Below are 17,311 nucleotides of genomic sequence, written 5' to 3'. Positions count from 1 at the left end.
TTAAAAAAAATAAATTAAAAAAATAATTAAATAAGTACTTACTGGGGTGTAGCCTACTATGTCGGTCCGCAATGGAATTCTATGAATGCCCACCATTTGTAAAACAGGCCATTGCATTGGCTTTATTAGTCCTGATTCCTGTGACTAATCAAGTTGGCTATTTAAGTTCTGAATATCAGCTACCCAACTTTATCAGGAGTTATATCGAGCCTATTTGCAATGTGTTTACACAGTGGGAAATGCAGAAGTATTTATTTTTCACTATGATCAGCTTGTCAAAAAATTGACAGATACCAACTTGAAACCACTGATCATGAAAATGGGGTGAAACTCCTGAACAACAGTTGTGATTGTCCATTCCATATTGTCCATTTCACTTTGTCCTGTCCTGTTTTTAGGATATGTTGTTTGTTAACATGACAGTGCATTTCTTATTTGATTTAGTGCCATTTAGGTTAGGCTATTTGATTGGAGAAAGCTGCATGATGTAAAAAAGGCTCTGTCTCATTACATTGTCATACATGTTATCTCTAGCCTGTAGGCTACAGAAAAGGCCACATACTCTTTCTACCTTATACTCTCTGCTACATGATTGATGTTAGATTATTTTTCTGATGGAATGTTGGTGGAGGGCTGCAGAGATGCGTCTCCAACAGCACCCTGGAGAGGCGCGCTGGGAATGGACAAGTAAAATATTTTGTGGGCCTGCCTTTGACAAAGTGGGCACTGCTTATCAAAGGGCATCAGCGCTCACCAAAAATGCCCATATGCCACTGGTTGAGAGAAATTGTCAATGTTTTGGGTAGATTTACAGTGCATTCGGAAAGTATTCAGACCCCTTCCATTTCTACACATTGTTACGTTACAGCCTTATTCTAAAATTGATTTTTTTTTTAAAACATTTAATGACAAAGCAAAAACATATTTTTTTTTTTTTGTGCAAATTTTTTAAGAATAAAAAACAGAAATACCTTTTTTACAGAACTATTCAGACCCTTTGCTTGAGACTCGAAATTGAGCTCAGGTGCATCCTGTTTCCATTGATCATCCTTGAGATGTTTCTACAACTTGATTGGACATGATTTGGAAAGGCACACACCTGTTTATAAAAGGTCCCACAGTTGACAGTGCGTGTCAGAGCAAAACTCAAGCCATGAGGTCGAAGGAATTGTCCATAGAGCTCCGAGACAGGATTGTGTCAAGACACAGATCTGGGGAAGGGTATCAAAATATTTCTGGAGCATTGAAGGTCCCCAAGAACACAATGGCCTCCATCATCATGAGTCATGATGGCACCGGAGGGGAGGGCTGCCATCTTATCGGCTCTCAACCAACCATGCTATTTTGTTTGTTTTTTCACGTTGTTCGTAACTTGTTTTGTACATAATGTTGCTGCTACTGTCTCTTACGACCGAAAAGAGCTTCTGGACATCAGAACTGCGATTGCTCACCTCAAACTGGAGGAAGAGTTCTTCAATGAGTCGGACGGGAGGGATATACTACTACAGACACCCGACCAGGCCCAGATCCCTGTGATTCGCTGGAGAAGGAAACAGAGATTTAGTGTAAAAAGATCCTGGTGCCTTGTGAGGATCAGGCGAGTGGCTAATCTGCTCTTGCCTTCCGTCCTGCTAGCTAATGTTCAATCGCTGGAAAATAAATAGGACGAGCTGAAAGCACGTATATCCTACCAACGGGACATTAAAAACTGTAATATCTTATGTTTCACAGTCATGGCTGAACAACGACATTAAGAACATACAGCTGGCGGATTATACACTCCATCGGCAGGACAGAACAGCAGCCTCTGGTAAGACACGGGGCGGGGGCCTATGCATATATGTGAACAACAGCTGGTGCACAATATCTAAGGAAGTCTTGAGGTTTTGCTCGCCTGAGGTAGAGTATCTCATGATAAGATGTAGACCACACTATCTACCTAGAGAGTTTTCATCTGTATTTTTCGTAGCTGTCTACATACCACCACAGACCGATGCTGGCACTAAAACCACGCTCAATGAGCTGTGTACCGCCATAATCAATCAATCAAATGTATTTATGAAGCCCTTTTTACATCAGCCGATGTCACAAAGTGCTATACAGAAACCCAGCCTAAAACCCCAAACAGCAAGCAATGCAGATGTAGAAGCACGGTGGCTAGGAAAACTCCCTAGAAAGGCAGGAACCTAGGAAGAAACCTAGAGAGGAACCAGGCTATGAGGGGTGGCCAGTCCTCTTCTGTCTGTGCCGGGTGGAGATTATAACAGTACATGGCCAAGATGTTCAAACGTTCATAGATGACCAGCAGGGTCAAATAATAATAATCACAGTGTTTGTAGAGGGTGGAACAGGTCAGCACCTCAAGTGTAAATGTCAGTTGGCTTTTCATAGCCGATCATTCAGAGTTAGAGACAGCAGGTGCAGTAGAGAGAGAGAGAGAGAGAGTCGAAAACAGCAGGGCCGGGACAAGGTAGCACATCCGGAGAACAGGTCAGGGTTCCATAGCCACAGGAAGAACAGTTGAAACTGGAGCAGCAAAATGACCAGGTGGACTGGGAACCGCAAGGAGTCATCAGGCCAGGTAGTCCTAAGGCATGGTCCTGGGGCTCAGGTCCTCCGAGAGAAAGAAAGAAAGAGAGAGAGAGTGAGAGAGAGAGAGTTGGAGGGAGCATACTTAAATTCACACAGGACACCAGATAAGACAGGATAAATACTCCAGATATAACAGACTGATCCTAGCCCCCCGACACATACAGTGAGAGAAAAAAGTATTTGATCCCCTGCAGATTTTTTTACGTTTGTCCACTAACAAAGAAATGATCAGTCTATAATTGTAATGGTAGGTTTATTTGAACAGTGAGAGACAGAATAACAACAAAAAAATCCAGAAAAACGCATGTGAAAAATGTTAGAAAATGATTTATATTTTAATTAGGGAAATAAGTATTTGACCCCTCGGCAAAACATGACTTAGTGCTTGGTGGCAAAACCCTTGTTGGCAATCACAGAGGTCAGACGTTTCTTGTAGTTGGCCACCAGGTTTGCACACATCTCAGGAGGGATTTTGTCCAACTCCTCTTTGCAGATCTTCTCCAAGTCATTAAGGTTTCGAGGCTGACATTTGGCAACTCGAACCTTCAGCTCCCTCCACAGATTTTCTATGGGATTAAGATCTGGAGACTGGCTAGGCCACTCCAGGACCGTAATGTGCTTCTTCTTGACCCACTCCTTTGTTGCCTTGGTTGTGTGTTTTGGGTCATTGTCATGCTGGAATACCCATCTACAACCCATTTTCAATGCCCTGGCTGAGGGAAGGCGGTTCTCACCCAAGATTTGATGGTACATGGCCCCGTCCATCGTCCCTTTGATGCGGTGAAGTTGTCCTGTCCCCTTAGCAGAAAAACACCCCCAAAGCATAATGTTTCACCTCCATGTTTGACGGTGGGGATGGTGTTCTTGGGGTCATAGGCAGCATTCCTCCTCCTCCAAACACGGTGAGTTGAGTTGATACCAAAGACCTCCATTTTGGTCTCATCTGACCACAACACTTTCACCCAGTTGTCCTCTGAATCATTCAGATGTTCATTGGAAAACTTCAGACGGGCATGTATATGTGCTTTCTTGAGCAGGGGGACCTTGCGGGCGCTGCAGGATTTCAGTCCATCACCGCGTAGTGTGTTGTTTTCTTGGTGACTATGGTCCCAGCTGCCTTGAGATCATTGACAAGATCCTCCCGTGTAGTTCTGGGCTGATTCCTCACCGTTCTCATGATCATTGCAACTCCACGAGGTGAGATCTTGCAGGGAGCCCCAGGCCGAGGGAGATTGACAGTTCTTTTGTGTTTCTTCCATTTGCGAATAATCGCACCAACTGTTGTCACCTTCTCACCAAGCTGCTTGGCGATGGTCTTGTAGCCCTTTCCAGCCTTGTGTAGGTCTACAATCTTGTCCCTGACATCCTTGGAGAGCTCTTTGGTCTTGGCCATGGTGGAGTTTGGAATCTGATTGATTGATTGCTTCTGTGGACAGGTGTCTTTTATACAGGTAACAAGCTGAGATTAGGAGCACTCCCTTTAAGAGTGTGCTCCTAATCTCAGTTTGTTACCTGTATAAAAAGACACCTGGGAGCCAGAAATCTTTCTGATTGAGAGGGGGTCAAATACTTATTTCCCTAATTAAAATGCAAATCAATTTATAACATTTCTGACATGCGTTTTTCTTTCTTTTTTTTTGTTATTCTGTCTCACACTGTTCAAATGAACCTACCATTAAAATTATAGACTGATCAATTCTTTGTCAGTGGGCAAACGTACAAAATCAGCAGGGGATCAAATACTTTTTTCCCTCACTGTAAACTATTGAAGCATAAATACTGGAGGCTGAGACAGACAGGAGGGGTTGGGAGACTGTGACCCCGTCTGACGATACCCCCGGACAGGGCCAACCAGGCAGGATATAACCCCACCCACCTTGCCAAAGCACAGCCCCCACACCACTAGAAGGATATCTTCAAACCACCAACTTACTACCCTGAGACAAGGCCAAGTATAGCCCACGAAGATCTCACCCACAGCACGAATCCGAGGGGGGAAGATCACGTCAGACCCTCAACCCACTCAAGTGACGCACCCCTCCTAGGGACGGCATGGAAGAACACCAGTAAGCCAGTGACTCAGCCCCCGTAATAGGGTTAGCGGCAGAGAATCCCAGTGGAGAAAGGGGAACCAAACAGCAAACAGGAAAACGCTCATCCAGAGGCGACGCTCCTAGTGGCCGGGGACTTTAATGGAGGGAAGTTTTACCTCATTTCTATCAGCATGTTAAATGTGCAACCAGAGGAAAAACAATTCTAGACCACCTTTACTCCACACACAGAGACGCCTACAAAGCTTTCCCTCGCCCACCATTTGGCAAATCTGACCACAATTCTATCCTCCTGATTCCTGCATACAAAAATTAAAGCAGGAAGGACCAGTGACTCGGTCTATAAAAAAAGTGGTCAGATGAAGCAGATGCTAAACTACAGGACTGCTTTGCTAGCACAGACTGGAATATGTTCCGTGATTCTTCCGATGGGATTGAGGAGTCACTGGCTTTATCAATAAGTGCAGAGGACATCGTCCCCACGGTGACTGTACGTACATTCCCCAACCAGAAGCCATGGATTACAGGCAACATTCACAATAAAAGGGTAGAGCTGCCGCTTTCAAGGAGCGGGACTCTAACCCGGAAGCTTATAAGAAATCCCACTATGCCCGCCGATGAACCGTCAAACAGGCAAAGCGTTAATACAGGACTATCTATGCATAGTCACTTTAATAACTCTACCTACATGTACATATTACCTCAATTACCTCGACACTGGTACCCCCTGTATATAGCCCCGCTATTGTTATTTACTGCTGCTCTTTAATTATTTGTTATTCTTATCTTACTTTTTTGGGGTGTATTTTCTTAAAACTGCATTGTTGGTTAAGAGCTTGTAAGTAAGCATTTCACTGTAAGGTCTACACCGGTTGTATTCAGCACCTTTTTAAATGGAAGAAGATTGGAACCACCAAGAGTCTTCCTAGAGCTGGCCGCCCAGCCAAACTGAGCAATCGGGGGAGAAGGGCCTTGGTCAGAGAGATGACCAAGAACCTGATGGTTACTCTGACAGATCTCCAGAGTTCCTCTGTGGAGATGGGAGAACCTTCCAGAAGGACAACCATCTCTGTAGCACTCCACCAATCAGGCCTTTATGGTAGAGTGGCCAGAAGGAAGCCACTCCTCAGTAAAAGGCACATGACAGCCCGCTAGGAATTTACAAAAAGCCACCTAAAGGACTCTCAGACCATGAGAAACAAGAATCTCTGGTTTGATGAAACCAAGATGTAGCTCTTTGGCCTGAAGGCCAAGCGTCATGTCTGGAGGAAACCAGGCACCATCCCTACGGTGAAGCATGGTGGTGGTAGCATCATGCTGTGGGGATGTTTTTCATCGGCAGGGGCTAGGAGACTAGTCAGGATCGAAGGAAAGATGAACAGAGCAAAGTACAGAGAGATCCTTGATGAAGAGCGCTCTGGAACAGGTTAGGACCTCATACTGGGGAAAAGGTTCACCTTCAAACAGGACCATGACCCTAAGCACACAGCCAAGACAATGCAGGAGTGGCTTTGGGACAAGTCTCTGAATGTCCCTGAGTGGCCCAACCAGAGCCCGGACTTGAACCCGATCAAACATCTCTGGAGAGACTTGAAATTAGCTGTGCAGCGATGCTCCCCATCCAACCTGACATAGCTTGAGAGGATCTGCAGAGAAGAATGGGAGAAACTCCCCAAATACAGGTGTGCCAAGTTTTTAGTGTCATACCCAAGAAGACTTGAGGCTGTAATCGCTGCCAAAAGTGCTTCAACAAAGTACTCAGTAAAGGACCTGAATACTTTTATTTTTTTTTTTAATTTATTTCACCTTTATTTAACCAGTTAGGCCGGTTGAGAACAAGTTCTCATTTACAACTGCGACCTGGCCAAGATAAAGCAAAGCAGTTCGACACATACAACAACGCAGAGTTACACATGGAATAAACAAACATACAGCCAATAATACAAATGTGTAAATGTATAAATGTAAATGTGAGGTTTATTTTTTAACACATTTGCAAAAATTTCTACAAACCTGTTTTTGCTTTGTCATTATGGGGTATTGTGTGTAGATTGACAAAGGGAAAAAAAAACAAATTAATCAATTTTAGAATATGGCTGTAATGTAACAGAATGTCTGAATACTTTACGAATGCACTGTAAATGTTGTGTTTGTAAAAAAAATGTTTTTAAATCCCTCTTTTTGTACCTTGATTTTAACTGTAAGTCATATAACACAGAATGTTGAGAAATAGCCATCAAAATACTTAATTAAAATAAATTGAATTGCACAATTACATAACTTTTGCCTGATATCTACTAAATAATAACATGGTAACAAGGTTATTTCTGGAACTGGTCATTTCTTTCCTTTCAAGAAAATTGGTGACAACAGCCTTAGTGGTGCTTATTTCAGTGAATCTTTTTGATATCATATAAAGTATTGGGTAATCAGATTCTTCAATCACTCTTGCCATGTAATTTCCAAAGGAAAACAGTGTAGGTAGATAGTGAACTGAAATCTGTGTCACATTTAACCATAGACAAAAAAATATTAAAGCACTTGGAACGTTTTGTTCTTTGACTCACAACCTTTGTTGACTTTAGGATTAACCCTGTAGATATGTCAACACTTGGAATACTTCCAGATGGAAGCACGTACAGTTGAAGTCGGAAGTTTACATACACTTAGGGTGGAGTCATTAAAACTTGTTTTTCAACCACTCCACAAATTTCTTGTTAGCAAACTATAGTTTTGGCAAGTCGGTTAGGACATCTACGTTGTGCATGACAAGTCATTTTTCCAACAATTGTTTACAGACAGATTATTTCACTTATCATTTCACAGTATCACAATTCCAGTGGGTCAGAAGTTTGCATACACTAAGTTGACTGTGCCTTTAAACAGCTTGGAAAATTACAGAAAATGATGTCATGGCTTTAGAAGCTTCTGATAAGCTAATTGACATAATTTTAGTCAATTGGAGGTGTACCTGTGGATGTATTTCAAGGCCTACCTTCAAACTCAGTGCCTCTTTGCTTGACATCATGGGAAAATCAAAAGAAATCAGCCAAGACCTAAGAAAAAAAAATGGTGGACCTGCACAAATCTGGTTCATCCTTGGGAGCAATTTCCAAACACCTGAAGGTACCACGTTCATCTGAACAAACAATAGTACGCACGTATAAACACCACGGGACCACATAGCCGTCATACCGCTCAGGAAGGGGAGGCATTCTGTCTCTTAGAGATGAACGTACTTTGGTGCGAAAAGTGCGACTCAATCCCAGAACAACAGCAAAGGACCTTGTGAAGATGCTGGAGGAAACAGGTACAAAAGTATCTATATCCACAGTAAAACGATTCCTATATCGACATAACCTGAAAGGCCGCTCAGCAAGGAAGAAGCCACTGCTCCAAAACCATCATAAAAAAAGCCAGATTACGGTTTGCAACTGCGCATTGGGACAAAGATCGTACTTTTTACCATCGTTGTTTGGAGGAAAAAGGGGGGAGGCTTACAAGCCGAAGAACACCATCCCAACCGTGAAGCACGGTGGTGGCAGCATCATGTTGTGGGGGTGCTTTGCTGCAGGAGGGACTGGTGCACTTCACAAAATAGATGGCATCATGAGACAGGAAAATGATGTGGATATAGTGAAGCAACATCTCAAGACATCAGTCAGAAAGTTAAAGCTTGGTCGCAAATGGGTCTTCCAAATGGACAATGACCCCAAGCATACTTCCAAAGTTGTGGCAAAATAGCTTAAGGACAACAAAGTCAAGGTATTGGAGTGGCCATCAAAAAGCCCTGACCTCAATCCCATCGAAAATGTGTGGGCAGAACTGAAAAAGCGTGTGCGAGCAAGGAGGCCTACAAACCTGACTCAGTTACAACAGCTCTGCCAGGAGGAATGGGCCAAAATTCACCCAACTTATTGTGGGAAGCTTGTGGAAGGCTACCCGAAACGTTTGACCCAAGTTAAACAATTTAAAGGCAATGCTACCAAATACTAATTGAGTGTATGTAAACTTCTGACCCACTGGGAATATGATGAAAGAAATAAAATCTGAAATAAATCATTCTCTACTATTATTCTGACATTTCATATTCTTAAAATCAAGTGGTGATCCTAACTGACCTAAGACAGGGAATTTTTACTTGGATTAAATTTCAGCAATTGTGAAAAACTGAGTTTAAATGTATTTGGTTAAGGTGTATGTAAACTTCTGACTTCAACTGAATGTGACTGTTTCAATGTATAGAAATGTACAATTTCCAACAACAAAATAACATGTTTTCATACAGAACCTCACTGAACAATAAATAGTTTGCTGTAATTCTCAACCACTAAACTCCTGCTGTAAGTCCCTCTGGATAGCAGCTTCTGCTAAATTATTCAAATGTAATGTACACTCCCCCAACACACTCAACAGCCCTACTCCCTGGCTACATTCTCACCCCTGGGCCGTAGGTGACGCTGTGACAAGATGTGTTTGAGATGTGTCCAATTGCTGGGTGATTTTCCCTACGAGTATCTGCAGCCGGTGGTTCTCCTCTTGCAGCTGCAGAGCCCTTTGGTGGGTGAGCTGTATGTGCCGCCTGGCCTTGTCTCGGCTCTTCCTCATAGCAATGTTGTTCCTCTCCCGCCGCAGTCAATACTCCATGGTGTACTTGGTTTCGCAGGGGGGCTGGGAGGAAGGGAGAAAAGTTCTGTAGGAGAGGGAGTTGGAATGTAAGGGTTTGGAGGGAGGAAATAACATTCACTTTAAGAAGGAGAAAATGGGATGCAAGAAAATATAAATATTTTCAACATTGAACTAACTGCAACATTATGCATTCTCATGAACACAGAAACATAGCGGAGTATCCGCATACCTGTTGCAGTATGAGACTCTGTTGGCCAGTCGTCTCTGTGGAAGGTGCGTCGGACAGGTATGACAATCCCATCATCTGCTCTGCTATTCTGTTACTGCCAGTCCTGACCAATCCCTGAGCCCCCAGCGACTGGCTGTATGGAATCCCCTCCATCTGGGGCATATGATTGGTTAAGGGTGCCGGGGTGGATGGGTCTGGTTTTGAGGCCAGGGTTGTAGTAGTGTGGGTGGTAATGTGACTGAAGGTTGTGACTGGGACAGAAGCAGGATGACTGAATCACAGAAGACTGAGCCTCAGACAACTATTTGGGATTCAGACTTATTTTAGAATCACGTCCAGACACATTAATCATCACGTCTATTGTGAATTAATGTTTCAAAATGTTATAAAATATAAAACATTCATTAAATGCGAACATTCACTAACATTTATTTCCATTTCTGATGCAACTGTCTTTTTGCACACGCAGCCTACAGTGGTACATTGTTGTTGGTTATGTAAGTGTGTTTCAATATATACACCAGAATACTGACTGACTTACCTCTCTTTTACACCACACATGGGCTGGTATTTATTTAAATATTGTTTTCAATTTACTTCTCCCTTTTTAGCATCACATCCTGCCATTATTACATGTTTTCCGACATTTTAAAAGTGACATGTGGGCACCTTTAAAGGAACATTCTGGGATATTTAACGCTGTACTGAGTTACAGTTCATATAAGGAAATCAGTCAATTGAAATAAATTCAATCAGGCCTTAATCTATGGATTTGACATGACTAGGCAGAGGCGCATTCATGACAGGTGTGGCATATCAAGAAGGTGATTAAACAGCATGATCATTACAGAGGTGCACCTTGTGCTGAGGACAATAAAAGCCACTCTAAAATGTGCAGTTGTGTCACACAACACAATGCCACAGATGTCTCAAGTTGAGGGAGTGTGCAATTGGCATGGTGACTGAAGGAATGTCCAACTGAGATGTTGCCAGAGAATGTAATGTTAATTTCTCTAGCATAAGCCACCTCCAACGTCGTTTTACAGAATTTGGCAGTACCAACCGGCCTCACAACTGCAGACCATGTGTAATTGCAGACTGATTTCCATATATGAATTGTAACTCAGCAAAATCTTTGACACTGTTGTGTTTATATTTTTGTTCAGTATATTTTGAACAAATTCTATCATCGCTTTAGCATAAAAATGGCTCATCAGGGATCTAAAAAGAAAGCGAAAAACCAAGCGAACTACCTAACGGGGGTAAAAAGATGACAATAGCCAGGTATACCGAGAAAGAAGCTTTGGAGGAATTTCTTAGTGAGTCAGACAGATGCTGGGAGCAACCTGGACCAAGATCACTATGACTCGGGTGGAGGAATATGTTTTCTAGAAGGACTGGATTCAGTTTTAGATCTGTAAGTAAATTATTTTGTATAACTTTCTATAGTTTACTATATGTATTTAGCATATTTTATATAGTTGTAGTCTGCTTCTTTTTTTATTTATTTTTATTTCCAGTATAGTGGTGTCCTGTCCAGCAGGTGTCCTGTCAATCAGCTGTACTGTCCATAAGGTGTCCTGTCCCGTGTAGCCTATATCCTGTCTATCAGCTGTACTGTCCATAAGGTGTCCTGTCCCGTGTAGCCTATATCCTGTCTATCAGCTGTACTGTCCATAAGGTGTCCTGTCCCGTGTAGCCTATATCCTGTCTATCAGCTGTACTGTCCATAAGGTGTCCTGTCCCGTGTAGCCTATATCCTGTCTATCAGCTGTACTGTCCATAAGGTGTCCTGTCCCGTGTAGCCTATATCCTGTCTATCAGCTGTACTGTCCATAAGGTGTCCTGTTCTGTGTAGTCTATATCCTGGCATCTCAATCTGTGTAAGATGAACACAATTATATAATTATTGTTCATTTTGCTTGATTGCTCCTTATCGCTTCTGAATGTCTTCACCTTATGTCTTATTTAATTCCAAAGCTAAATGAATCAGAAGACTGAGGGTGAAAATGGAGAAGGTTGAAGGCGCTAAGAAAAGTGCCATCTAGTGGCAAGAAACGTTCCCCCAAGATTGCTCCAATGCACTATGGTAATGTCAATATAACACTATTTCCTCTTCCTGTTAAATCTTATGTACTCATCCCCGCTTAAAAACCATACCCAAATCTTCCCAAAGCTGCCATATTTCTGTGGTGTGATTTTACAAAACCAGGGCTATGATGTATAATATTTCTTTACCTGACCCACAGAAGGAGACATGAACGATGCAGACAAATACAAAGCAGAGACGTGCTGCCCTCCTTAGCTCTGTGATCCAAAAGCTCCGGCAGCAGTACAGCGATGCTCCCTTAGAGATCCACCACCACAGGGACGTCAAGACCGGGCCGTGAGCAGGTCAGTGCTGTCGTCAGACACATTCATCACACAATCAGATTGTCATTGATACGTTTCTCATTTCACTGTATAGCACTACAGTAGTTTTAGTCCTCTCATTTAACTGTATAGCACTACAGTAGTTTTAGTCCTAATTTAACTGTATAGCACTACAGTAGTTTTAGTCCTAATTTAACTGTATAGCACTACAGTAGTTTTAGTCCTCTCATTTAACTGTATAGCACTACAGTAGTTTTAGTCCTCATTTAACTGTATAGCACTACAGTAGTTTTAGTCCTCTCATTTAACTGTATAGCACTACAGTAGTTTTAGTCCTCTCATTTCACTGTATAGCACTACAGTAGTTTTAGTCCTCATTTAACTGTATAGCACTACAGTAGTTTTAGTCCTCTCATTTAACTGTATAGCACTACAGTAGTTTTAGTCCTCTCATTTAACTGTATAGCACTACAGTAGTTTTAGTCCTCTCATTTAACTGTATAGCACTACAGTAGTTTTAGTCCTCTCATTTAACTGTATAGCACTACAGTAGTTTTAGTCCTCTCATTTAACTGTATAGCACTACAGTAGTTTTAGTCCTCTCATTTAACTGTATAGCACTACAGTAGTTTTAGTCCTCTCATTTCACTGTATAGCACTACAGTAGTTTTAGTCCTCTCATTTAACTGTATAGCACTACAGTAGTTTTAGTCCTCTCATTTAACTGTATAGCACTACAGTAGTTTTAGTCCCTCATTTAACTGTATAGCACTACAGTAGTTTTAGTCCTCATTTAACTGTATAGCACTACAGTAGTTTTAGTCCTCTCATTTAACTGTATAGCACTACAGTAGTTTTAGTCCTCTCATTTAACTGTATAGCACTACAGTAGTTTTAGTCCTCTCATTTAACTGTATAGCACTACAGTAGTTTTAGTCCTCATTTAACTGTATAGCACTACAGTAGTTTTAGTCCTCTCATTTAACTGTATAGCACTACAGTAGTTTTAGTCCTCTCATTTAACTGTATAGCACTACAGTAGTTTTAGTCCTCTCATTTAACTGTATAGCACTACAGTAGTTTTAGTCCTCTCATTTAACTGTATAGCACTACAGTAGTTTTAGTCCTCTCATTTAACTGTATAGCACTACAGTAGTTTTAGTCCTCTCATTTAACTGTATAGCACTACAGTAGTTTTAGTCCTCTCATTTAACTGTATAGCACTACAGTAGTTTTAGTCCTCTCATTTAACTGTATAGCACTACAGTAGTTTTAGTCCTCTCATTTAACTGTATAGCACTACAGTAGTTTTAGTCCTCTCATTTAACTGTATAGCACTACAGTAGTTTTAGTCCTCATTTAACTGTATAGCACTACAGTAGTTTTAGTCCTAATTTAACTGTATAGCACTACAGTAGTTTTAGTCCTCTCATTTAACTGTATAGCACTACAGTAGTTTTAGTCCTCATTTAACTGTATAGCACTACAGTAGTTTTAGTCCTCTCATTTAACTGTATAGCACTACAGTAGTTTTAGTCCTCTCATTTAACTGTATAGCACTACAGTAGTTTTAGTCCTCTCATTTAACTGTATAGCACTACAGTAGTTTTAGTCCTAATTTAACTGTATAGCACTACAGTAGTTTTAGTCCTCTCATTTAACTGTATAGCACTACAGTAGTTTTAGTCCTCTCATTTAACTGTATAGCACTACAGTAGTTTTAGTCCTCTCATTTAACTGTATAGCACTACAGTAGTTTTAGTCCTCATTTAACTGTATAGCACTACAGTAGTTTTAGTCCTCTCATTTAACTGTATAGCACTACAGTAGTTTTAGTCCTCTCATTTAACTGTATAGCACTACAGTAGTTTTAGTCCTCTCATTTAACTGTATAGCACTACAGTAGTTTTAGTCCTCTCATTTAACTGTATAGCACTACAGTAGTTTTAGTCCTCATTTAACTGTATAGCACTACAGTAGTTTTAGTCCTCTCATTTAACTGTATAGCACTACAGTAGTTTTAGTCCTCTCATTTAACTGTATAGCACTACAGTAGTTTTAGTCCTCTCATTTAACTGTATAGCACTACAGTAGTTTTAGTCCTCTCATTTAACTGTATAGCACTACAGTAGTTTTAGTCCTCTCATTTAACTGTATAGCACTACAGTAGTTTTAGTCCTCTCATTTAACTGTATAGCACTACAGTAGTTTTAGTCCTCTCATTTAACTGTATAGCACTACAGTAGTTTTAGTCCTCTCATTTAACTGTATAGCACTACAGTAGTTTTAGTCCTCTCATTTAACTGTATAGCACTACAGTAGTTTTAGTCCTCATTTAACTGTATAGCACTACAGTAGTTTTAGTCCTCTCATTTAACTGTATAGCACTACAGTAGTTTTAGTCCTCTCATTTAACTGTATAGCACTACAGTAGTTTTAGTCCTCTCATTTAACTGTATAGCACTACAGTAGTTTTAGTCCTCTCATTTAACTGTATAGCACTACAGTAGTTTTAGTCTCTCATTTAACTGTATAGCACTACAGTAGTTTTAGTCCTCTCATTTAACTGTATAGCACTACAGTAGTTTTAGTCCTCTCATTTAACTGTATAGCACTACAGTAGTTTTAGTCCTCTCATTTAACTGTATAGCACTACAGTAGTTTTAGTCCTCTCATTTAACTGTATAGCACTACAGTAGTTTTAGTCCTCTCATTTAACTGTATAGCACTACAGTAGTTTTAGTCCTCTCATTTAACTGTATAGCACTACAGTAGTTTTAGTCCTCTCATTTAACTGTATAGCACTACAGTAGTTTTAGTCCTCTCATTTAACTGTATAGCACTACAGTAGTTTTAGTCCTCTCATTTAACTGTATAGCACTACAGTAGTTTTAGTCCTCTCATTTAACTGTATAGCACTACAGTAGTTTTAGTCCTCTCATTTAACTGTATAGCACTACAGTAGTTTTAGTCCTCTCATTTAACTGTATAGCACTACAGTAGTTTTAGTCCTCATTTAACTGTATAGCACTACAGTAGTTTTAGTCCTCTCATTTAACTGTATAGCACTACAGTAGTTTTAGTCCTCTAATTTAACTGTATAGCACTACAGTAGTTTTAGTCTCTCATTTAACTGTATAGCACTACAGTAGTTTTAGTCCTCTCATTTAACTGTATAGCACTACAGTAGTTTTAGTCCTCTCATTTAACTGTATAGCACTACAGTAGTTTTAGTCCTCTCATTTAACTGTATAGCACTACAGTAGTTTTAGTCCTCTCATTTCACTGTATAGCACTACAGTAGTTTTAGTCCTCTCATTTAACTGTATAGCACTACAGTAGTTTTAGTCCTCTCATTTAACTGTATAGCACTACAGTAGTTTTAGTCCTCTCATTTAACTGTATAGCACTACAGTAGTTTTAGTCCTCTCATTTAACTGTATAGCACTACAGTAGTTTTAGTCCTCTCATTTAACTGTATAGCACTACAGTAGTTTTAGTCCTCATTTAACTGTATAGCACTACAGTAGTTTTAGTCCTCTCATTTAACTGTATAGCACTACAGTAGTTTTAGTCCTCTCATTTAACTGTATAGCACTACAGTAGTTTTAGTCCTCTCATTTAACTGTATAGCACTACAGTAGTTTTAGTCCTCTCATTTAACTGTATAGCACTACAGTAGTTTTAGTCCTCTCATTTAACTGTATAGCACTACAGTAGTTTTAGTCCTCTCATTTAACTGTATAGCACTACAGTAGTTTTAGTCCTCTCATTTAACTGTATAGCACTACAGTAGTTTTAGTCCTCTCATTTAACTGTATAGCACTACAGTAGTTTTAGTCCTCTCATTTAACTGTATAGCACTACAGTAGTTTTAGTCCTCTCATTTAACTGTATAGCACTACAGTAGTTTTAGTCCTCTCATTTAACTGTATAGCACTACAGTAGTTTTAGTCTCTCATTTAACTGTATAGCACTACAGTAGTTTTAGTCCTCTCATTTAACTGTATAGCACTACAGTAGTTTTAGTCCTCTCATTTAACTGTATAGCACTACAGTAGTTTTAGTCCTCTCATTTAACTGTATAGCACTACAGTAGTTTTAGTCCCTCATTTAACTGTATAGCACTACAGTAGTTTTAGTCCTCTCATTTAACTGTATAGCACTACAGTAGTTTTAGTCCTCTCATTTAACTGTATAGCACTACAGTAGTTTTAGTCCTCTCATTTAACTGTATAGCACTACAGTAGTTTTAGTCCTCTCATTTAACTGTATAGCACTACAGTAGTTTTAGTCCTCTCATTTAACTGTATAGCACTACAGTAGTTTTAGTCCTCTCATTTAACTGTATAGCACTACAGTAGTTTTAGTCCTCTCATTTAACTGTATAGCACTACAGTAGTTTTAGTCCTCTCATTTAACTGTATAGCACTACAGTAGTTTTAGTCCTCTCATTTAACTGTATAGCACTACAGTAGTTTTAGTCCTCTCATTTAACTGTATAGCACTACAGTAGTTTTAGTCCTCTCATTTAACTGTATAGCACTACAGTAGTTTTAGTCCTCTCATTTAACTGTATAGCACTACAGTAGTTTTAGTCCTCTCATTTAACTGTATAGCACTACAGTAGTTTTAGTCCTCTCATTTAACTGTATAGCACTACAGTAGTTTTAGTCCTCTCATTTAACTGTATAGCACTACAGTAGTTTTAGTCCTCTCATTTAACTGTATAGCACTACAGTAGTTTTAGTCCTCTCATTTAACTGTATAGCACTACAGTAGTTTTAGTCCTCTCATTTAACTGTATAGCACTACAGTAGTTTTAGTCCTCTCATTTAACTGTATAGCACTACAGTAGTTTTAGTCCTCTCATTTAACTGTATAGCACTACAGTAGTTTTAGTCCTCTCATTTAACTGTATAGCACTACAGTAGTTTTAGTCCTCTCATTTAACTGTATAGCACTACAGTAGTTTTAGTCCTCTCATTTAACTGTATAGCACTACAGTAGTTTTAGTCCTCTCATTTAACTGTATAGCACTACAGTAGTTTTAGTCCTCTCATTTAACTGTATAGCACTACAGTAGTTTTAGTCCTCTCATTTAACTGTATAGCACTACAGTAGTTTTAGTCCTCTCATTTAACTGTATAGCACTACAGTAGTTTTAGTCCTCTCATTTAACTGTATAGCACTACAGTAGTTTTAGTCCTCTCATTTAACTGTATAGCACTACAGTAGTTTTAGTCCTCTCATTTAACTGTATAGCACTACAGTAGTTTTAGTCCTCTCATTTAACTGTATAGCACTACAGTAGTTTTAGTCCTCTCATTTAACTGTATAGCACTACAGTAGTTTTAGTCCTCTCATTTAACTGTATAGCACTACAGTAGTTTTAGTCCTCTCATTTAACTGTATAGCACTACAGTAGTTTTAGTCC

The 17,311-nt window shown here is 40.1% G+C and overlaps 1 pseudogene; it reads right to left on the bottom strand.

Annotated features, from left to right (window-relative positions):
• Positions 1–8,843: 8,843 nt before the first annotated feature.
• LOC106579668 (CCAAT/enhancer-binding protein epsilon-like) lies at positions 8,844–10,310 on the bottom strand (annotated as a pseudogene).
• Positions 10,311–17,311: the final 7,001 nt, after the last annotated feature.

Source organism: Salmo salar, chromosome ssa19 (genome assembly GCF_905237065.1).
Source record: "Salmo salar chromosome ssa19, Ssal_v3.1, whole genome shotgun sequence".
In the NCBI taxonomy this organism is placed as follows: Eukaryota; Metazoa; Chordata; class Actinopteri; order Salmoniformes; family Salmonidae; genus Salmo; species Salmo salar.
The sequence above is the reverse complement of the archived record's forward strand: the minus strand, read 5'-3'. Positions and strand labels throughout refer to the sequence as shown.